This window comes from Ascaphus truei, chromosome 2, assembly GCF_040206685.1.
Source record: "Ascaphus truei isolate aAscTru1 chromosome 2, aAscTru1.hap1, whole genome shotgun sequence".
NCBI classification, from domain to species: Eukaryota; Metazoa; Chordata; class Amphibia; order Anura; family Ascaphidae; genus Ascaphus; species Ascaphus truei.
The window spans coordinates 56,194,411-56,218,438 of record NC_134484.1 but is presented as its reverse complement, the minus strand read 5'-3'; the positions used below and the strand labels follow the sequence as shown (position 1 = coordinate 56,218,438).

General features: G+C 46.6%; 1 protein-coding gene across 2 annotated transcripts in view; it reads right to left on the bottom strand.

The window, feature by feature from the left end:
- Nucleotides 1–24,028, bottom strand: part of NUDCD1 (NudC domain containing 1) — a 204,385-nt gene that overhangs the window by 51,057 nt on the left and 129,300 nt on the right. The window lies entirely within an intron of this gene.

Here is a 24,028-nt window from a genome sequence, read left to right as displayed (position 1 = left end):
TTACTTTTGTGTATAGTACTTTTATGACTGCCATGTATATGAGCAGTATTTTCCTATTAAATCGTCTGTGTGCTTCTAGTGTAAAGCACTGCACACATCGTTGGTGCTATCCTTCATGGTAATAATAAAGTACAACAGACAGTACACCACTCTTATAAGAGGTTGCACTTCCCTGAATAAATAAATAGTTAGGTTTATGCCAAAGACTGAAGAAGCACAATACCCCAATTCAATATGATGAAACTAAAGGAAACTCGGTTATTAACATCAGCTATGGAAGTGAATAGAAGTTACTGCACTCCTAACGGTGTTAACGCATTTCTCAACATACATGGTAGGGGCCTACATTTCTACACTGTGCCAAATAACACAATTGTTCAATTGCAAATATATATATTTTTTAAATCTGAAGATGTTACGGTAACTACATTTTGACCACGCAATTAGATTCTGCTCCTAATGGTTTTGCTGCCATTATTTTTTTACATAAAACATGACAACAGTAGCAGTCACGAGATGTATTCTGCTTGAAACATTTTGCCTGTAAAAGGAGGTACAGTATGCATTCCTTAGCCAGTCAGTTATAATATAGAATTACAAAAAGGTCAACAAAGCACTGACCATTGCTGCAATTGCAGTCTGCCACACACTCCATTTCTAACATGTGTGATCACGATGTTATTCATGAAATTGACATCTACATATGGCACTGAGCCACTAGTTATTTGTTTAAATATTCCCTCACATGTAAAAGAACAAACAAGTTGATACAAAATTAAGTTGATTATTGCTTGACATGCAAAAAACGGTTTATGCACATGTATATATTTAAAGTCTGTTAATTTTTCAATATATACCAAAAAGTAAAGATCTTCCGTCAGGACTCCAGTATTGGTGTAATTTTCCATCAAGGCTTCTCTACAGGTCTATAATAATATTTTTTGGGCAAGATCCACAAAGCGTTCAGAAGTGACTTAACATTACGTTAACTATAATGGTCGTTTATGTTAATATGTAAAAGAGGCATGCCCCCCTAACATCACATATCCACTGAAGGCCATTAAGATTAACAAAAGGACTTAACTTGATGTTACAGTAGTTAAGTTGTACTTAATGGTGGCATTCGTCCCACCCAGAACCTGAAATATGGGCTGTGCTGGAAAGAGGGAGGTAGACAGGAAGAATTTTAGTAAAGTATTTAGTGACTTCTATACCTCCCCAAACACTCATTTATACAGCATTTGGAGAGATACCTGTTAACACACCTGAGATATCAATAAGCTAATTTAAAGAATTTAAATATACTTTGCATATTCAAATATTAATTTATTTAGTTATAAAATGTTTTACCAGGAAGTAAAGACGACAAATACATGGTTACATTAAGTGAACAGGTTTAACATTATATATAAATACATTGCATGCACAGCGAGACAATATATGTTATAGGCGTATGTAACAGTTACAGAGCAGATTAACATGCGAGACAGCTTTAGTTTTGAAAGAACTTAGACTGGTGGCGGCTGTGAGAGTCTCTGGTTGATTGTTTCAGTTATGAGGTGCATGGTAAGAGGTGGAGCGGAAGGATCATTTGTTGAACCTTGGGACCATGAACAGTCTTTTGGAGTCAGATCTCAGATGATAAGTGCTGCATGTGGTAAGGGTGAGGAGCTTGTTCTGATAGACGGGTAGCTTGCCCAGAAAGTATTTGAAGGCAAGACAGGAAAGATAAACTTTGTGCCTAGACTCAAGTGATGGCCAATCTAGTTAATTGAGCATTTCGTAATGATGTGTGTTGTAGTTGCATTGGAGGACAAAACGGCATATTGAATTGTAGAGAGTATCAAGTTTGCCAAGGTGGGTTTGGGGTGCCGTGCCATATACTATTTCCCCATAGTCTATAATTGGCATTAGCATCTGCTGTGTGATACGCCTTCTGACCAGCAGACTTAGGGAAGATTTGTTCCTATAAAGTACACATAGTTTGGCATAGGTTTTGGATGTCAGGGTATCAATGTGCAACCCAAATGTTAAATGTGAGTCAAACCATATGCCCAAGTATTTAAAATTAGTAACAGGGGCTATGGTGGTATTAGCATTGGTTCTGATCTGGAGCTCATTCATTGGAAGCTTTCAAAATTTAGCCTTGGTCCCAAATACCATTGTTACAGTCTGGTGAGTGTTTAAAAACAGTTTGTTTTGGGAAATCCAATTTTCAAGTCTCAACAAAAAGTCAGATTGAAGTACATGTCCAAAGTCGGAGAGGCTAGGGCTGTGTGCATATAAGATTGTGTCATCCGCATACATGTGAATTGAAGCTCCCTTACAAGCTGTAGGAAGATCATTGATGAACACTGAGAAGAGTAGGGGTCACAGAACAGAGCGTATACCTTAGAAACACTGTCACACTAATCATTCTTACTACTTGCATTCTCTCTGCGCATGCTCCAAATACCTCCTTTCTTCTATAACTGTATCTTCTTTGTTTTGTGTTATCTGTTGCTGGGCTTAGCTGTGTGGGATGCATGGTGTAAGTCTCCCTGTCCTGTGTTCGGAATTCCATGGTTGGCTTTTTTTGTAATTGCCTTGTCTCTGAGACATTAACTCATTATTTGCTGGATCCCCCTGGCCAAGTCTTAAACAGCCTTTCTTCCTATGAACAAACACAGTCTCTCTTCTTACTCAGAATCCTGAGGGTAAAGTCCAGGGGTGTTTCAGGTCTAACAATGAGGCCTCAAGAAAGAACAGAGTTGAGAGAACTAGCAGGTGCATTATCACAGAGGTAGGTAATGTTACATGCAGCTGTTGTGAGCCAAGTGAGTGTGTGAAGAGTAAACTGCAGAGGTGCCCTTTCTTGACAGAAATTTCCCCAGCAGCTCAGGTGTGTACACAGTTCTAACTCTACGTGATGTATAAAGGAGTGTTTGGAGAGGTATATAAGTTACTCTCTCTTCTCTTCATATTTCAGGGTCTGGATGGGAGTAATGCCACTTATAGGCAAGACATACTTACCCTGCTGTTATTGGCAATGTTTCTTTATAATAACGTGACATTGAGGACATGCTGATGAGTTATAGAATGGCCCTTGTTTTTGTATATAATTAGCGGATTTGTGGATTTGCATTAACCTCCTGGAAACTAACGTCCTTTGCTGTTTTACGTAAAGTGATGTTATGAGACCTGACTTGGATCTGTGACTCTGGCCCTTTAACTACCATGGGCGAATCACTTCTCTGTTATGTTAGATACAGTAGTTGCATAGTAAAGTAGATGAGGTTGAAAAAAAGACATACTGTACGCCCATCATTCAACCTTTGTTAAATTTAGAAGAGAGATACTTATCCTATATTTGTATTTACAGTATTTTGTCCTGTACAGTATAATGAAAAGCTTTATTCAGAGAAGGCTGCAGAGTATGCCTCACTACCATCTGATCAGGTTTCACTCCTTACACTGGAGAGGTTTGGATATTATAAAGTAGCAATTCCTCACGAAAATTTTTGGACCCCCCCCCCACTCAATTTTTTACAGGTTTGGGAGGCAGGTCTCCAGAGATGAAATTTCAAAATATAGTCAGCTTACTGCAATTTTCTTTTCTTGGACTCTACTACGGACACTGTGTGCCAAATTGGGTATAGCTCTTGCCTTCAGCACAATAGGACAGGAAACCCATGTGCAGGTACTATACAAGTCCTTCCCTCTACCTTCAGAGTAGTCATTGGATTCTTCCCAGGCTAAAAACGAAATATAACGGTGACAAAAAGTCAAGGTGGGTACCTACTGCCATTAGTGTAATCTAGGAAAAGAAAATGACGGGAAGTTGAATACATTTTCTCTTTTCTGTACCCCACATGGTACTGGATACCAAATGGGGAAAGACCCAAGCGAAGAACACCCAGGGAGGGAATAGACAATAGATTATTGTCCTTAAATCATGTATTTAAGGTATAACCACTTGTAAGACTTTCCTACCAAAGCTTGTTACACCAGAGGCTTATATGTCTAATTTGTAATATTTCAGATAAGTGTGAAACGACGACCACACCAGTCTGGAAAATGTAGCCATACCATATGTGATAATATACTGATGATGTTTAAGGTCCTTCTAGTCGAGAGGGTCCTAATTGCTTTATTGGAACAGCCTTTCCTTTTTAAGGTTTGCCACTCAATATCCATATCATTAAGGCCAAATTAATTGGAACCGGATGTTGGACTGGACCTTGCGTTAACGTACCCTGACAAATCGGAAGATGCCACAGTGGGTCTATCGCCATATTTATTAAATAGACAAACCAAATTCTTCTTGGCCAGTATGAAATATTGGCTATTATCTCCACCTTTCACCTCTTATCTTGTGAAGGAAATTGGAAATTAGTGGAATTGAAGGAAATATGTACACCAGGCTGAATTCCCAAGGAACAGTTGCCATGAGATTTATCTGGGGTGGACACCAGCGACTCACTAGTTTATGGAATATTTTGCCAACTCCCATTCTCTAGGATGGATCCATGTTCTGCTTAAGTTCGGACACTCAGGACTATAGACCGCTGTGCTGTTGTTCAGGTGACGCTCTGCCCATAATATAATTGATCTTGTGGGAGAAAGGTTTCCACTCCATGTTCCACCCAGTTTCGGCCGTGGTGACGTTTTTTACTGTGGTGACGTTGTCCAATATTATTTTCAAATTTTTGCCTTGAATATAGGCTTGAAAAGCTTCCAGAGCTGACATATTCACTGAGATCTTGGCCAATCTCCTCGTGCCAATGCATCTTGTATTTGTGCCATCCACTCGGAATTTAGCATCGGTGGTACCATTACCCACTCTTCTTCATGAAGGCTGTGTTTTGTGGATGCTATCCACAATGAGATTACTTGTCCCTTCCCCATCCTCTCTGCTCCTACCTACAGTAAACCTCCTTCCTCCACTCAACTCCTTTTCTCTTGTTAGAGTTGGAAGTTAAGCTGATTTTTTCTTCTGCCTCTACCACGTGACTTCTCAATCCCATCCCCTCACAGTTTATCAGAAATCTTACTCCAGTAGTCCCCACTCTCACGCATATCTTCAATTCCTCCCTGTCCTCTGGCACTCTCCCCTTCAACTTTAAGCATGCGGTTGTCACACTTACTTTCAAAAACACCCCAGACCCTAGATTCGTTGCCAGCTACCGCCCTGTATCACTCCAAACCGCTAAAACATCTTATGTTCTTCCATATAATTAACCATCTTAATTCCCAAGTCCTCCTTGACCCTTTACAATCTGGCTTTCGTACATCTCACTCAACAGAGACTGTGCTCACTAAAGTAGCCAATGATCTACTTGAAGCAAAACCCCATGGTCATTTTCCCCCTATTAATCCTACTCTAGTTCTCTGCTGCCATTGATACTGTTGATCACTTCTCCTTCAAATTCTAAACTCTCTTGTATCATCAACAAAGCTCTGATCGTACCTCACCTATCGCACATTTTCGGTCTCTGTTGTCAACATGTCTGTCTTCTGTTGGTGTACCTCAGGTCTCTATTCTGGGACACATACTTTTCTCTCTCTACACACTATTATTTGGTAACCTCTTTGGTTTTAGGCATAATCTCTATGCAAATGATATGCAGATATATCAATCCATGCCTAGCCTTACACCTGCAATTCAGTACCAAGTCTCTGACTGCCTCCTGGCTAAATCCTTGTGGATGGTGTTCGCCGCCTTAAACGTAATATGTATAAAATACTGAGATCCTCATATTTCCCCCTAAACATGGTCTAATATCCCCTTTTTTCCGTCACAGTAAATAGAACTACCATCTATCCTCTGAAGTGGGAGCCTCTGGGGAGACGCTCCATGCACGTGCAGCACAGGGATTTTTCCAACTATTACTTCTGCAGCACGAGCGCTGAATATCCTATTCCTGCTACCATCTATCCTGTTGCCAAAGCACGTTGCTTAGGAGTGGAATTTGACCCCTCTCTTTCCGTTTCTACTCACATTACGGCATGGCTAGAATTTGTCGCTTCTTCCTCCGTAATATTGACAAGATTCACCCTTTTCCTCTGTCAATCTAGTGCTAAAACACGAATACATGCCTTTATCCTCTCCCATCTGGATTATTGTAACAAACTGCTAACAGGCCTCCCTGCCCATTCTCCTTTGCAATCTATCCAAAATTATCTTTCTCCCAAAACAGTCTCTGCTCATCAACTCCTTAAATCTCTCTCCTGGCATCCCATCAAATGTCATATCATCAACAAAGTTCTCCTCCTTACCTTCAGTGCTCTCCACTCATCTGCTCCTCCCTACATTTCAGCTTTGATCAAATGATGTCACTACTCATCTCCTGTGCTTTACCCATAACTGTCTCCTTTCCACCCATTTCACCTCTTCTGCTCTCTCTTGCCTTAAACCTTTTTCCATCTCTTCCCCTTACGTGTGTAACTCACTCACACTCAGTATACGCCAGGCACCTTCTCTCCCTACCTATAAACTCACCTCTTAAATGAAGCATTTCAATATCCTAGACTCATTGGTACTGTCCCACACCTTTAGATGCTCCTACCAACCATTGTGGAGGAGCACTGCCGTCTACTGCACTTATTCCCTCACCTGCTAACCTTAAATCTTCAACTTAGATTGTAAGATCTCCAGGGCAGGGATTTTCTTTCCTTTGTCTGCACTTATTGTTTTATAATTACATGTACTGTATTTTCTCTTTTGTAAAGCGCAAAGTACAGCTGTGGGTACTATATAAAGATATACATAGATCTTCGATTGAGTGAGAACATACAGATGCGAATTGCGTCAGTCTTCCCTCCGTCTGCTCTCTATAGGGCTTACCTTATCTCATGTGAATATGCCGCTATGGAATGCTCCTCTTCCTCTAGGACACGAAAAATGATTTTCTTGCCCATCTCTCCATGCTGATTGTTGGGAAAAGGGTCTGCCAGGACAGTATGTCTTGACCTTATGTAGGGCATTCTGCTCTGCTGGAAAAAAAATGCCTCTTCTCTAGTGAGGCAGAAATGCACTCCTTCCCTCGGACACCTTACAAATCATTGTGGCAAGTTTAGGGCCAAATATGTATTACCCTACAAAGAGCAGGGCGCACAAGCTGTTTTTTTTATGTGGAATTGGTCACCGTGTGTCTGAATCCGAGTTTTTCTAGCTGCCACCTATAGTGCCATGCCTCTCACAGGAAAACACAGTGCGTCCAAAGAAGCTTTGGCTATATAATCAGTTGCCAACTTGATTTCTGAAAGTCCACTCAGAATTAATGTCCAATTATTGCCCTTTCTAGTGCTTCCTCTATGTGAGCTATCCAGATAGTCATATCTCTTGAAAGGGATGTTGTTTGCTGGCTAATTCTTTCGACCAGAAAAACCTCTCAAGCCACTTTCCATCCTTCGGTCAACAGTATCTTTAAAAGACACTACATTAACCGATAATGTGGTCCTCTTCGCAATTCTTGTGATTGCTGTATCTATTTTAAGAAAGTTTTCTCAGAGCTGAACTGCTTGCTCTATGAAAGGATACATTTCTTGCCTGGTTGAATCAATTCTGCCTCCATCATCTCCTTTATGACAGAATGCATGGGAAAATATCTAATCTTTCTCTGTGATCCCCAAATAACGTATACTTCTTCAGCTGATCCTCCCTTGAGTCGTTTGGATTCAATGCTTATTTTGTGGTGTAATTAAGGGATCCACCAGCTCTAACTTGAAGTCCAAGACTTCCGCAAGCATTTCCTGCTCCAAGAAAGCCAATATTCACCTTCCGAAAAACGCTGGAAGACCTTTGACTCCTCCAAGGAAGATTCCTCCTTGTCAACGCTCATCCTTGACCTCGTCCTCTTATGGGGTTGTTTGTTTGCTTGAGCCACTGAACATTCAATGCTATGTGATGCTGTTTCTGTCATCCATTATAAAAATCTGGACATTTGCTCATTATGCTCCATTGCTGATGACTTAAGACAGTCTTCACCCAACTTCTTTGTTTCAATCGCTCGTTTGTCACAGGTCACAGAGATTCTAGATTTCTATATGACCTTCTTATGTTGTAATGCTTCCATAGCAGTCTTTGATGTCCCTTCTTGAAGATGACTCCCAGAAGTACTGCAGCGCAGCAAAAGAGATACATATTTTCAAATCTCACATAACATGAACTCTAACATAACTGTTAGCTAGGGACTCACCTAGAAGATCTGGGCAGCGAACATTTGCCTGCAACAGCTTTTGCATTCATCTTCCTTCAGTTAGGCTGCTCCTTACACTCCCGGAATGCCTACATACATATGGACACCATTGACGGTATTGCTCCTTTAAATCCTTAGCTAAACACAAGAGACTCAGGACCTATGCAACTTGGGATGCCCCAAATCAATGGGGACAAAAAGGTAAGATACCAAAAAAAGTATGGGTGCTACTGGCAAAAAGACCTAGTCAAGGTAACAATGTTTAAAGCATAGAGGGAGCCGTGCACACCAACGAGAGATGCAATCAAATAAGTGCAAAAAAGGTCATTTTAATGCCCGAGCACAGTCATACAACATCCAACGTTTCAGTACCAAGCCTTGATGAAGGTGCATTAAAATGACTTTTGTGCACTTATTTGATTACATCTCTCATTGGTGTGCAAGGCTCCCTCTATCCTTTGAATCCTTGAAATATGTGCTGCTGGGTCCATGCGGTGCCGTCTGGATGATGATATCATTGTGTGATGCCGCATTAAGGCATGCTGTGATGCACGTGGGATGCGGATACATGGCAACACACTAACCTGCTTTCCATTTCAGAGACTTCCATTGTTCAGCCCCGGCCGCAGGGCACTTTCCGGCCAGCAGACGAGGCCGAGAACCCCCTGGAACTAGATGGCAATACTTGCAGTCCTGGAGCGTTCCAATTAAAAAAAAAATTCTACTGCTACATTGTAAGATAGGAAAAATACTATTCTGCAGATAAAGGGAGGAGCTATACCCATGCACTACCCACTGCCATGGGGGTACAGTAAAGACTTACCACATTTTCAGCTCCAGAAACCCCCTGGTTCCCAAGATACATCCCTGGAAAAGTAGCACTAGTAATATACCCTCCAGAGAAAACAAAATGACGGTTTCAATCTCCTGCATCATGTGGCCAACAGCAAAACAGCAACATTATCTGTTGTGGCTTTCTATTGGCTTGGGTGACACTGGATTAAATAACCAGGAACTACTGTTTCAGCTCCGGAGATACCCAGCTTTCCACCATTGTTAAAAAAAAGGGGGAGGGCATTTTATTTGGAATGCACCTTTAAATAATCTAGATTTAGTATACTAGATCTTTTCAAGAACCCTGGGTCAGTATAGGCAACAATTTGGTATCCAGCATCTTGGTAATTGGCCTGGATATCCCTGACTCAGATATGATAATTAAGTAGGACCTGGAAAGAATGGTCAGCAATGCATCTATGCAACATCAGACCCAATTTGTGTTTGTTGGGTTCATAAAATTAATTTCCCACAAAATCAAAACTTAATTTTGCTGATAATGGGATCCAGAACAAGGATGAGCAAAAGTCATTTGTTGATAACCAGTTAGCAGACCAAGGTTTTTATGGGTCGTAACTGATTAAACTATAACCAAGAGTTTAATGATGCCAAACAAAGGAATAGTCTAATATTCAAACACCAACTAGGTTTACTCGGATAAAGCGAGGAGTCTTCTGATTGGTTGATTGGTACAACTCAAAAATAAACCACAGTAATGCTAAGACCTGAAAAACGGTCTCCCTGCAGGCAATGTTAGTTTACTTCCTGCCATTTCATGGAGGCCGTCATCTTCAAACCTGTTACCTATGTACTGTAGCATCCAAGAGTCAGTGCACAGAGAGAATGTGAAGGACCTTTGTAAAAAGGCATCAATTACAGATGTTATTGTGATATATTGCAATATGCTGTGCCAGCAGCAACATTCAATGTTATTGTGATATATTGCAATATGCTGTGCCAGCAGCAACATTCAATGTTATTGTGATATATTGCAATATGCTGTGCCAGCAGCAACATTCAATGTTATTGTGATATATTGCAATATGCTGTGCCAGCAGCAACATTCAATGTTATTGAAATGCTGCGACATTCTGAGTTTTATTCGGATATATTGTGTTAACAATAGGCCTTTGCCATCCCTTTGCCATGGAGACGTGGCGTCAAATGACGCCGCGGTTCACGTAAAATCACATGACCCCACAGCGTCATTTGACAACATTAAAGGTGAGGGGGGGGGGCGACCGAGGAGGAGAGCAGGCCGGGGGGGGGGGGGGGGGGACGCAGCGCCGGGAGTTTGCGCACCCCTGGTTTAACCCTTTAAACACGTTAACACCATTGGCTAACTTTTGTTCCTGTGGGGACAGCACTTTTTTTTTTTTTTTTTTTAACAATCTTTTTTCCTTTATTGGAGACAGATAAAAGTTGGTACATTCAGGGGTTACAATCAGTACAGTATTTAACAATCGGATAGGATTAAGTTGACTTGGTTGTGTTCTATGGAGACAGTCTCAATAAAGCCTTTTCTCAGTTTTGTGTCAAAAAAAAGATGGGTAGGGGGAGACTCAGGTTGGGGGGGGATAGATGGGAACGACAAAAGATGGGTTGGGGGGGGGGGGCAGGTTTCGGGGAGGGTCGGAGGAGGGGGGGGAGGCGTTAGGGAGTTCCTCTCTTATTGTCAGTGCCGGGGGGTAAGTGAGGAGAGATGGGTTATTTTTTGTAATTGGGTCTAGTCTGGTGTCGAGATTCCTAGACTTATCCATGGTTCCCAGGTGTTGCGGAATTGTGGCATTTTTTGCCTGAGCACTGCTGTTAGCCTTTCCATGCTCATGACTAGGTTTATTCTGTTTACTACTGTCCTTCGTGAGGGTGCTTTCAGTTGTTTCCAGGCTGCTGCAACTGTACATCTCGCGGCCGTGAGTATGGCCGACATCAGTCTGGCCTCGGGGGCCGGGATGTCCTCCATTGGGCTGCCCAGCACGTATGTCAGAGGGTCCAGCGGGACCTCCAGGCCCAGGGTCTCGTCTAGCAAGCTCTGGATTCTAGTCCAGAATTTCTGGATTTCGGGGCATGTCCACCATATGTGGGCCATGTCCCCTTTCTGTCCACATCCCCTCCAGCACAGGTCCGATGCGCCGGGGAAGATCTGGCTCAATCTACTCGGGGTCAGGTACCATTGAAATAGTATTCTGTATATGTTTTCTTTTGTTACTGTGCAGATTGAAGTTTTGGGGGCTGCCTCCCAGATGTCCTCCCACTCCTCGAGGTCTAGGGGTACGCCCAAGTCTATACACCATTTTTGCATATAGGCATGTGTGGGCGAGGGGAGGGAATTTTCGATTATTCTGTAAATTGACGTAATTCGTCCCTTCTGGTATTCTCTCACTTGGCAGAGGGACTCAAATTTGGTTATGGGGGGGAATTTTGAGGACGCGGACAGAGCTCTGAGAAAGTGTCGTAGCTGTAGGAATGCAAAAATGGGGAGGTGGGGGGCCGCTAATTTGTTTTTGAGCTCCTGGAAGGACAGAGCTTCATTATTCTCCAGCAGATCCGCTACCGTGCTAATATGAAGGTCCTGAAATAGACCGATTTGGGCTTGGGTGCATCCCGGAGGGAATTCAGGGTTCCCAAGTATGGGGGTGAGTTGGGAGGGGGGAGAAGTTAGGCCATATTTCCCTCTGTTTTTGGACCAGATAGACCACGTGCTTTTCATTGCTCCTAACTCAAATTTCTGGGGAGGTTTTCCTTTATATTCTGGGGACCATAGCAATATAGGGAGGGGGAGAGGGGATATATAGCTAGCCTCCATTTCTAACCAGCAGGTTGTACTCGGGGGGCTGTTCCAGACTACTGCTTGTCTGAGCTGGGTCGCGTGGTAATATCTGACCACATCTGGTACTCCTAGTCCACCTCTCGTTTTAGCTGCTAAGAGCACTGACCTCGGGACTCGGGGTTTCCGATACTTCCATATAAATTGCATTATTTGCTTTTGAATATCTTTTAGGTCGGCTAACGGTATTGGGATTGGAAGGGTTTGGAAATAGTATAACAGTCGGGGAAGGATATTCATTTTAGCGGAGACGATTCTGCCGAACCAGGAGATCTGGTATGTATTCCATGTCTCTAGGTCTCTCTTGATTTGGCTAAATAGGGGGGGATAGTTTGTTTTATATAGCATGGAGTACTTTTTAGTGATTTTTATTCCTAGGTATTTTATATGGGACAAGTTCCATCTATATTTGTAGTTTGATTGGAGAAGTTTCCATGTGGCTTCGGGGAGGGATATATTCAGTGCCTCAGATTTGTCCCTGTTTATCTTGTAGTCTGAGGCCTGACTAAATTCATCTAATAATTTGTGGAGATTGGGCAGGGAGATATGTGGGTTAGCTAGGGTCAGAATGACGTCGTCCGCGAAAAGGGATATTTTGTAGTTTTTGTCAGCTATAGTTACACCTGTGATGTTCGGGTCTGCTCTAACTTGGGCCGCCAGTGGTTCTATTGATATTGCGAATAGCAAGGGGGATAGGGGGCAGCCCTGTCTGGTTCCGTTTCTAATGTGGATCGGACTGGATTGTCCACCTGGTAATTTTAAGTATGCCGTGGGGTTCTGGTAGAGTGCTCTGACCCCCTCTAGAAATGGGCCTGAGAAGCCGAATTTGAGCAGGGTTTTGTCTAGGAAGGTCCATTTGATCCGATCGAAGGCCTTCTCGGCGTCTAGACTGAGGATCATGGCTTGGAGTTTGTTGAGATGCACGTGGTCAATGATATTAATAATCTTGCGGGTGTTGTCAGAGGCCTGTCTTCCTGACACAAATCCCACTTGGTCTATATGAATTAGTCTGGGGAGAATAGGGTTTAACCGGTTTGCTAGGATCTTGCTAAAGAGTTTCAGGTCTGTGTTAAGCAGGGAGATTGGTCTGTAGCTACCGCATTGCAGCGGGTCCCTTCCTTCCTTGTGTATAATTGCTAGGTTGGCAGCCGTAATTGTGCCTGGGATCGGGGCTCCTTCTAGGAAAGAGTTGAACATATCGAGGAGAAAGGGGGAGAGCGGCATGCTAAATTTTTTATAATAGGCGTTTGAGAAACCGTCTGGACCAGGGGTTTTGGCTATCTTAAGAGTGCTTATGGCTTGTGCCAATTCCTCCTGGGTGATCTTACCATTTAGGTTCCTCTTCCGTGAGAGATGGTAGATTACATCTTGCTAAAAATTGCGAGATATAGTCTACGTCTACTGGGTCTTGGTTGGGGGGGGGGGGTGGAGATTGTAGAGATCTGTATAATATTTAGCAAATTCTTGGGCTATTTCTTTTTCGATATAAGTGGAGTGGCCTCCTTTAGTGTGGATTCTAGTAATTTGGCCCCTTGTTTTTATGCCCCGAAGTTTTGATGCTAATAGTTTATCAGCTTTGTTGCCTTTGTCATAAAACTTCTGGTTGGACCATTTAAGTTTTCTCTCCACCTCCTCTAATTGGGACTGTCTTAGTTCGGTCCTAGTTTTTTCAAGTATTCTGAGTAGTTTCTTGGAAGGTGACTTTTTATGCTGGTGTTCCAAGGTAGTTATTTTTTCAGTTAGCTCTTTTTGCATTTTTAGTTTCTGCTTTTTTTTATAAGATGCTAGGGAGATTAGCTCCCCTCTGAGGGGGAGAAGGGAGGGGGGGGAGGTGGTGGGAAGGGGGGGGGAGGTGGTGGGAAGAGGGGGGGAGGTGGTGGGAAGGGGGGGAGGTGGTGGGAAGGGGGGGGAGGTGGTGGTTAAGGGGGGGGAGGTGGTGGGAAGGGGGGGGAGGTGGTGCGAAGGGGGGAGGTGGTGCGAAGGGGTGAAGGTGGGGGGTGGTGTGAAGGTGGGGGGAGGTGGTGAGGTGGTGGGAGGTTGTAAGGGGGGAGTGAAGGGGAGGTGAAGGTGGGGGTGGAGGGGAGGTGAAGGGGGGGTGGAGGGGAGGTGAAGGGGGGGTGGAGGGGAGGTGAAGGGGGGGTGGAGGGGAGGTGAAGGGGGGGAGGGGAGGTGAAGGGGGGGTGGAGGGGAGGTGAAGGGGGGGATGGAGGAGAGGTGAAGGGGGGGTGGAGGAGAGGTGAAGGGGGGGTGGAGGGGGGGTGGAGGGGAGGTGGAGGGGGGTGAAGGGGAGGTGGAGGGGGGGTGAAGGGGAGGTGGAGGGGGGGTGGAGGGGGAGTGAAGGGAGGTGGAGGTGGAAGGGAGGGGAAGTGGAGTGAGGGGAGGTGAGGGGTGGGTGAGGGGAGGTGAGGGGTGGGTGAGGGGAGGTGAGGGGTGGGTGAAGGGGGGTGAGGGGAGGTGAAGGGGGGTGAAGGCCGCTCAGTCACCCGTCCGGCCGCTCACTCACCCGTCCGGCCGCTCACTCACCCGTCCAGCAGCTCCCTCACCCGTCCGGCAGCTCCCACGTGGATCTGAGGCGGGAGGCAGCTTGTTGTGGCCGCTCCCCCGCTGTGTCCCGGGCGCGCGCTCCCCCGCTGACTGTAGCGGCGGGGGGGGTGGAGGGGAGGGGGGGTGAGGGTGAGGTGAAGGGGGGTGAGGGGAGGTGAAGGCCGCTCACTTACTCGTCCGGCCGCTCCCACGGTAGCGGCGCACGTGAGGGGGAGAGCAGGAGGCCCGGGCCGCGCTTCCCCTCTCCGGTAGCGGCGCACGTGAGGGGGAGAGCAGGAGGGCCGGGCCGCGCTTCCCCTCTCCGGTAGCGGCGCACGTGAGGGGGAGAGCAGGAGGCCCGGGCCGCGCCGCGAGGGAGGAGGAGCCTGGAGTTTGCTGCTGAGCAGGAGGGCGCACGGTGAGGGTGATGGTGCGGCTGGGGATGTTGCGGAGCGTGGGATTTGGGTGAGGTGGGGAGGGGGGAGAGAGTGAGGGGCACCGGGAGAGGAGGGGGGGGTGTGTGTGGAAGGTGAGCTGCGGTCCAACTGACGGGGGAGAGAGAGAGAGAGAGAGAGAGAGAGAGAGAGAGAGAGAGAGAGAGAGAGAGAGAGAGAGAGAGAGAGAGAGTGTGTGTGTGTGTGTGTGTGTGTGTGTGTGTTTTTTTTGCTTTTGTTTGGCCCTTCACTCTGCCTCAGGCCAATGAGAGGTGCGGGGGCGGGCAGGCCAAGGGACCAATGAGATTGCCGCTAGGGACGCAGACATACAGTGAACTCAGAAATATATAGTAGATAGAAATAGGGTTTCCAGAGAGGGAACCTTGTATGTGCAGGTATCGGCCATCTGTATCTCGGTTAATCTTGGAGAGGGCAAATGAAACACTGTTCCTTATTAGAATGGCTACTCCTCTTTTTTTAACCTGGGAGGAGGCGTAGTAGGCCTGGGGAAAGGTCTGCTTGAATGTGTTTGGGGGATCATTAGAGTTGAAATGTGTCTCTTGCAAGCATATGATATCGCTCCTGAGTTTTTTAAGTTCCTGGAGTGCTAACTTACGTTTTTTTAGTTGAGTTGAGTCCTTTAACATTTAGGGAAGTGATTTTAATTGATGACATTATTGTGGGGTCGTGCTTCCAGGATTGAGAGGCCTGGACCCCATACTTATCCCATGACGGGGGTTGGTTTGTTTATTATTGGGGGGGGGCTGGTTGGGGCGCAGCTTGGTTCGTGAGTCATTGTGTCCTGAGGAGCTCGGGAGGGATTGGGTGGGAGGGAGTTGGACGGGGGGAGGAAAGGGGGAAGGGGGGGGGCACACAAGAGGAAAGTAAGAAGCGGGCTTTCTGAGGGCCCATTTGTTTTCCCCTGTGGCACCTTCGTGTCCAGGGGTTGAGGGGGGAGTCCCCGGGAGATCTTTCCGTGACGTCGATCGTGGTAGACTTCCAGGTTTGGAGGTCTGGCACCCTCCTCTTAAAGATTGGCAGGTAGGGGTGAGGAGGAGGGGGGGGGGGAACGGGGGGTATTGAGGTTGGGTATAGCCTTGGGAAGAGATTTGTGTTCTCTAGTTTGAGGAGCTTTGTGGAGGTGGGGGGGGGGGAGGGACAGGGAAGGGTGGGGGAGGTGAGACGGTTGGGGGGGAGGGAGGGGGGAAGGTGGGGTGAGGGGGGGGGAAGGGTTAAGGAGGCGGGGGGGGCAGGGGAATGGGACGTTAGGGTGCAGGGGAGATCAGGGTTATCTCCCATGGGGGGGGGAAGTGGAGGGAGGGGGGAAAGGCTGTGAAGTAGGCAGGCTGGGTGGGGGGTGATGGGGGGGTAGGGGGGAAGAGGAGTGTGGGGGGGAGGGGGAGAAGGGAGGGGGGAGAGGATGTGGAGTAGGCGGACTGGGTGGGGGGTGGTGGGGGGAGGGGTTGGAGGGGGGGAGGAGAGAGCTTGGGGTTTAATGACCTGTTCCATTTCATCTACACATTTCACTGCAGTGCACTATACAGATTACTGGGTTACATTGCTAGACACAGATAAGCGCAGAAAGGAAAATCACAACCATGTTTATCTCCAGACTCTCATTCCCTCGTTATTTCTCTAGATAAGCTAAGGGGGGTCATAGGGAACTTTAAAGAGATCGGTTCTCTGTGCGGCATGTTAGTCGGGGGGGGGGGAAGGAGGTTGGAGGGGGGTGGTATGGGGAAGGAAACTTGGGGGTTAGTGTATTGTCCCTTGTGCAGCGTGTGCCATAGCAGAAAAAAAAAAAAAACAGGTTTTTACGTTGTGTTTTTGGGGGTTACAGATTTTTGTCAGAGAGGAACTTCAATCTCACAATATTTGAGAAATACATTTTGATCGGGTATGGGTGTGCATATGCTGTATTTAAGAGCCCGTTGCTCTGAATGCTTATCCTGATAGGGGAACCGGGGGGAGTAGGAGGGGTGGGGGGGGAAAGGCAAGGGAAGGGGGTAGGTGGGGGGGGGGGGGAGCTGGCTTATCTCTCTAGGCGTAGGTAAATTTTTCAACTTATGGGAAATCTTTTTGGCCGTTTGTGAATGCTGTAAAATGCTATGAGTGTTTATTACTCATTCTTTAACCAACTGTGGGTCTTTGTCGCCCATTACTAGGCATTATATCGGTTGCGAATTCTGTTCTTTCAGGGGGCGGGGGGGGGGGGAAGGGGAGACATCTGGTCACACATTTGGGTTTGCATATCACGTTGTTAGGGCATCTCCTATATGCGGCAGTTCGCGGCCCCATGAGGGGTTAATTGAGTTCTTGCCATTGATCGGGGCCTCAGCAGTTCTAGGGTCCCAAGAGTATCGGGGGGGGGACAGGGGGGGGAGGGACGCTTGGGTGAACATCCACGGTACCTTTAGGGGTTGTCGGGGGGGGGGAGTGGGGGGGAGGAGGTGAGGGTGTTATTATCATACAACCTGTCTCTTGGTGGTTTCAGCTTGGGAGGGAGGAGAGGGGGAGGATTCCCTTGACCAAAAGGAGCTCAGGGGGCCGGCGGCCCTGTCCGCGCGGGTGCCTCGGTGCTGAGTCTCCTGGCCTTCGGGATGAATGGCCGGGGGGGAGAAATAGTATGAGGGGGGGTATCTCAGCGGAGATAGGCCCGTCATCTGCTGGCTTGTGCTGGGGCTCCGGACGGCTCGGCTCGGACAAGGTAAGGATAGGGGAGGGGGGGGGGAGTGAGGGGTGGGGGGGGGAGGGCAATAGGGAGTGGGGGAAGGGGAGGCTTGGGGGGGGGAGAGTGGGGGGGGGGCGGGGGGGACTGGGTTCTAGGGGGGGAGGGGGATGGGGGAAGTTCCCGTTGCTTGTGGTAAGGAGGGTTGAGAGAGGGTAATGTTGGAGGGATAGACCAAGTGGGGCGAGAGGTCAGTGTGGTATGGAGGTTTGGTTGAAGCACGCGGGTCAGCCATCTTGTTCTTGCGAGGCAGGCTTTGTTGCTCCCTGGGTCTTTTGGCTGGCGATTCGTTCCGACGCTCTTGGTGTTTCAGCCGGGTCTGCTCGTAGTGCTCTGGGGGGGCTTCTCGCTCTCTCCCCGTCTCTTCGGCTGGGGACTCCTATCGCCTCGAGGAACTCCTTGATGTCGTCAGGATCGGTGATGGTGAAGAACCGCCCGTTCCTCGGGACAACGAGCTTGAAGGGGAAGCCCCAGCGGTAGGGGATTCCGCGATCCCTGAGAATTGCCGTGAGGGGTTTCATCCCTTGTCTTTTCAGGACGGTCCATCTGGAGAGGTCGTTGAATACTTGAATCGTGTAAGTATCCATTTTGATGCCGCCGTCCCTTCTCGCAGCTGCAGAGATCTTTTCCTTCGCCGTGTATGTGTGGAACTTCATAATGACATCCCTTGGGCGCTTTGGGTCTGGCGATTTAGGGCCAAGGGCTCTGTGCGCCCTGTCGAGTTGGAGCTCGTGTTCTGTGAGGTCAGGTACCAGCTTTAAGAAGACGTTTTTGAGGTAAGTTGGTAGTGATTCTGGGGGGACCGTCTCGGGGATACCTCTGAACCGCAGGTTCTGCCTGCGGTCCCTATTTTCGTGATCTTCAATGGTGGATTTTAGCTCGGCAATTTCGTGGCCCATTCGCGCCATCTCATCCTCCAAGTTTGAGTGGGAATCTGCTATCGTTGCCATTTTCGCCTCCACTTAGTCTGCCCGTGAGTTCAATTTATTCACATCCTCTCTAATGTCCCTTAAAACCTTCTCGAGGTCTTGAGTGAAACCTTTCCGCATTCTGAGGAGTAGGGCTTCAAAGAAAGCCGGGTTGAGCTCTTGCTGTTGTGCTGGACTGTGCTGGGGCATATCGGCCACCTCCGCGGCATCCTCATGTTCTTCGTCGCCATCTTGGATGCTTGCTGCCAGCTCCATCTGTCTCTGTGCTGGGTGGAAGAACTTGGTTACGGGGTTCTGCGATTTCCTTTGGTTCCTCCCCGTCATGCCTGGGTACCTTAGGGAGGCTGTTAGACACTTTTGGGGGAAATTCGTTCGGTTTGGAGTGCTGTTCTAATAGCGTTCTGGGGAGGGTGTCGGGAGCTCTCCTTTTACCCGTCCATTCACGGAGGATGGAGGGTTGTGGCACTCTGAGGGTCAGGCAGCAGGGCCAAATTCTTGGCAATTGGGACAGGCAGCCTTGTACCCCTTTAAGGGGAGATGTTCCTTTAAGATGGCCGCTTCCTCCTCTGCAGCCACGCGGTGGGACCAGCAGCACCTTCAGTGAGAGGGCGCTCTCCCAGTGCTCTCCCCTGCCGGGCTCGCCTGATGGGGTATGAAGCTAGATTTATTGATTTATTGATTAATTGTCTCGGGGGGGGGGCACGGGGGGACCGCAGCGGAGTGATGCCGCTCAGGCCTCCTCGCGGGGCTGCGGGAGGCTGCCGCAGGCGCGCCTCAGGCACCGCTCACGGGGCAAGGGGGGCTTCCCCGAACACCACCGTCAGACCGGGCACCGCGGGACACCCGGCGCTTAGCTCCACCGCCCCTCCTACCTCCCGCTCTGCTTCTCCAGACGGCTTCTCCGATTTTGTGTGCGGGGCAGGGGGAGACTTCCACCGGGGGTCGGGGCTCACAGGAGGCCTCCCAGAGCGCCGGCAAACCCACTCCAAATCGCAGGGAGAGGTGAGTCCTGTGCGCAGCTAGTCTTTGGGGTTCTGGGCTGCAAGGTTTGGGGGGGGATTTGTTTATTTAAATGCTGTGTCTTAGGTTATTCGTTGGAGGGGCCCTGGAGCAAGTCTCTCAGGCAGCCATTCCTCGTGACGTCACAGGAAGAACGTCGGGGACAGCACCTTTTATCCCCACCACCACCATGTGTGGTGCCCTACTTCTCCTAGATGTCATTACATGATGTTAAGAATGTGAACGTGTTAAATATTCTTAGAATTGAGGCTTTATTCAACTAATCATTGAAGAAAGAATCTAAGCATACAGGCTCTGAGATCATTAGTACAAAGATCAATAATATCAATATTTTCAAACTATTCTACTTTGTTAGAGTTAGGAGTTCTCATTTGCACTCTGGCACATGACTTACAGTAGACAGTGGAAATCAATCAATAGAAGGCATCTATGTTAAAAGGCTGGGGCAGACCTTTTGTGTCAAACAATGTTTTAATAGCAATCCATTCCTTTTAATATAATGTGCAATCAAGATGTTATTGATGAAAATGAAACTTTCCTATGGTTCTCTATGATTCTTTCTTCTTCGTCACTGTGCCTTTATTAAGAATGTGTTATTTGTGAAAGCGAAGTCCTGCTATTTAGAGCAAGAATAAATGTAGTTATTGCATGAAATGCAGAAAACATGTATGCAGTCAGGTTTGTTGCATTACCAAATTATGCAAAATACACCTATGTTCAATAATACCCTTTTACAAAAAACATGTGCAAGACAATGAATGATAACAAGTGAAATAGCATTATTCTAATTTGCATCACATAGAGAACACTATTTTAATGAAAGTCTCACTGCGTCACACTTGGAAAAGCAAAAAGAGTTTCACATACCGTACTTCTTCCTTTGCCCTGAGTTTAGATTAATTTATGTTTTAAATGCAATCTATACAGTACATGACAAAGGCAATGACAGAAGGTGTAGAAAGATTTTAGATTGTCACCAGGAAATGGCATTATGCTGTTCTGTACATGCCACATCTTCATGAATAAATAGGTAACGTCAGACTTTCCCAAGACATTTCTGCTTTTTGAGTCTATTAAAAATGACATGAATGAGGGCTTGATAAAAGGCTTTGTTGCCTGCAACGCGTAGGTGCTGTTCAGAGGCTCACATGTCTGTGTCTGTATCCTCTATCCAATACATGTTTTCATTACTTTGGGTAAACATTTTCTCTGCCTAATACTTTTTTCAAATGGAGGAGTAGTGCTCTGCCTTTTTTCTTCTTTTTACCTGCTATCAACAACAAGCGGACGCACGCTGGTACCCCGGGACAAGCAGAATCTGGTTTCAAGAGAAGCGCAACTACATGTGAGTCTTTAATGTTTATTGCTGATGTATATAATAGTCTGGACACCAGAGTGTGTTGAATCCTTACCGCAGTGCAGAGTGGGATTTGTTCCAGTTAGTACATTCAGTATTGAAGACTCCAGTGCACAACATTTGGTTACTGTAAGAGTACACCATGGAAGATTTTACTTATATTCATGCTATCTAACACACAGATACCCAGCAAGCTCTCAGAAACCCCCCCAAATTACCACTATATATATGTGTGTGTGTGTGTGTGTGTGTGTGTGTGTGTGTGTGTGTGTGTGTGTGTGTGTGTGTGTGTGTGTGTGTGTGTGTGTGTGTGTGTGTGTGTGTGTGTGTGTGTCAAAAGAAGTGCTACTGGGCGTGGCTAATTGTATAAAACAAGAAACAAAGAAGTCCAGAGCAACATCCAATATGACAAAAATACACAGTGAAATACCTATATATCTCTTGAAAAAAAGGGTCATTTAGTTAACCCTTTGGCCAAAGCGTATAAGCCTGCGAGCCACTTTCAAGGCATGACCATAATATCACAGGTCCTAACACTAACGGATTAAAATCCTTATTTACCGATATAATTAGAGGAAGGATGGTCCTGGCATTGATCCTGTCGCAACCAGCTGCATGAAAATAAAACCTGCTTACTTGGACAGTGGGGAGGAGTGAGCATAAACCCTGGGAGGGAGAAGCCACTAACCTCCAAAACAGCTGAGACCAGCTGGCCAAAGTAAACAAACACACAGATACCCAGCAAGCTATCAGAACCCAGCCCCCCCCCCCATAATAACCACAATATATATATATATATATATGTATATAAGTGTCAAAAGGAGTGCTACTGGGCGTGGCTAATTATATAAAACAAGAAACAAAGAAGTCCAGAGCAACATCCAATGTGACAAAAATACACAGTGAAATACCTATATATCTCTTGAAAAAAGGGTCATTTAGTTAACCCTTTGGCCCAAGCGACTTCTTTGTTTCTTGTTTTATACAATTCTAAATTGTATAAACAATTATATTATTCCCCTCCCCACTGTCCAAGTAAGTAGATTTTCTTTTCATTCATGCTATCTAGCAAGATTTGCTCTCTGTTTTGAGCATCACACAAGTGTGTGTTTTTTTTTTTTTTAAATGGGGGCTTGGCCTGGAGGGAGAGCTGAGCGGTCACACATCAGATCAGTTCCATAGAAGCCTACCTGATAAAGCCCTAAAAAGGGGATAAATTAAATAAAAACAGAAGAAAAACAGACTAGACCATAGAGGGGATTTCCTGGAACTCCCACACAAACATAAAAGCTGTCTAAAGGAGAGAATCGGAGAACCAGGTATCTGCCGGTCCCCTATCTGGCCAAGCTGTATGCAGGATACCTAAAATGGGCGTCAGCCCTGCGTGAACACAATAGTTAGGCCACCTAACCTGAGCCCGCAGTTGTGGTAGGGTCGCAGCGCTGTGGGTACCAGGAGTAACCCTGAGGGCACATAGCAAGCTGGCTCCCTAAGCGAGTGTGGTGGCAGGAGAGCGAACATAAGCAGTGCAAGGCCTAAGTGCACACAGGTATAAACAGCACAAAATGGCCACAGTGGGCCGGTAGGGGAGCGAAGCCTGCCCACAAAATTAGAAGCATTTCCCTTGACCCTGCGGCCGTCGGCGACGAACATACCGTATCTCCTGGGTTGGGGATGGACGACCAGGCTCCCCAGGGGACTGCAGAGAGCCCGCGGTGACGGCTCATAGCGGGTGCAACCAGCACACAAAATGGCCGCCGGGATCGCGTGGAGCATATAAGGAAGGTACAGGAGGGAGATTGGAGCTGCGGGACCCACTGCGGTGGTCGGATCGTGTGCCTGGATGGCGAGGGGGGAAAGCAGGCGAAGCTCACACAGAGTGGAGAAGCAGGCGTCTGTCCTTTAGGATGGTGCCGTCAAAGGTGAAACGACAGAGCCAACATGACTTCTAGATCTAGACCTGCCTTAAAAATCACCCTGGCTTCCAGAGGAGGGGAGAGGAAGGCCCTAAAAGAAGGACTCAAGGAGTTCGACTTGAGAAATGTATGGAGGGAAATGAATCCGCAGAAAAGAGATTTCTCCTTTTACTCAGCCCCTCACAAAGTATATACAGTACTAGGATAGATTCTATATTTGTAGATTTCCTTCTAATCCCGAAAACAACAGAAGCTACAATGCAGGTGGTCAGATCACGCACCAGTAGAAATTCACATTGAAAACATACATACGAAACTAAGTAAGAGTACATGGAGGTTAAATGAATCGCAACTAAAAAAATTTAGACGTCTTATTAGAAATTGGTAAAGAAGCGAGTAATTATTTCCAATCCAATGAGGGTGCGTGGCGTCGTCCTTTATACCAGGGGTGCGCAAACTTTTGCAGCTGCGCCCCGGCTGCCTGCTGCTTGCGCCCCCTTACCTCTGTTCCCGGCGTCATTTGACGCCACGCTGCCATGGCAACGCGTCAACACAGCCATCTGAATCTCTGTAAATTGAGGTTGCAGAGGCCCCACGCGATTTCTCGGCATTTCATTTAAATGCCATGGGGAAGAGTGCGGGGCCTCTGCAACCGCCGCATCCCCAAGAAAAATCTTGCGCCCCCCCCAGTGTGCCACCCCTGCTTTATACTATGGGAGGCCCATAAGGCAGTTGTAAGAGGCAAACTTATAAGTGTGGCAACATATAGTAAGAGAGAAAGAGACAGAAACATACTTTACATTTGCAGGAGAAAATAAGGACATTAGAAGAGGCACACAAAACAATCCACAATGCAACAATTGAAAAAATAATACTAATTTAAAGATGGATATTAAATATGTGTCTGACCGCCAAAGCTCAAAAAGCTATAGCATGGACAAAACAACATTTTTATGAGAAAGCTAACACGGCTGACACAATGCTGGCCACAAGGTTAAGGAAAGATGGGGTACAATCTAGAATACAAAGTATCAGAAAAGAGGATGGGGTTTGCACAGCAAACCCACAGACAATAGCCAATGAATTCACTGAATTCTATAAAAAATCTATATAATGGAAATAAAGTAGATAAAGGGAACAATCTTAATGAAAAACAGAAACAAATTCTCAAAAAGTTTAAGCTACTTAGACTTATATACTAGATATAAAAACAATATCCCAGTCAATAACATCGAAATAAGTTTTAGAAACAATAAAAGGACAAAAAATTCCAAGGCCCC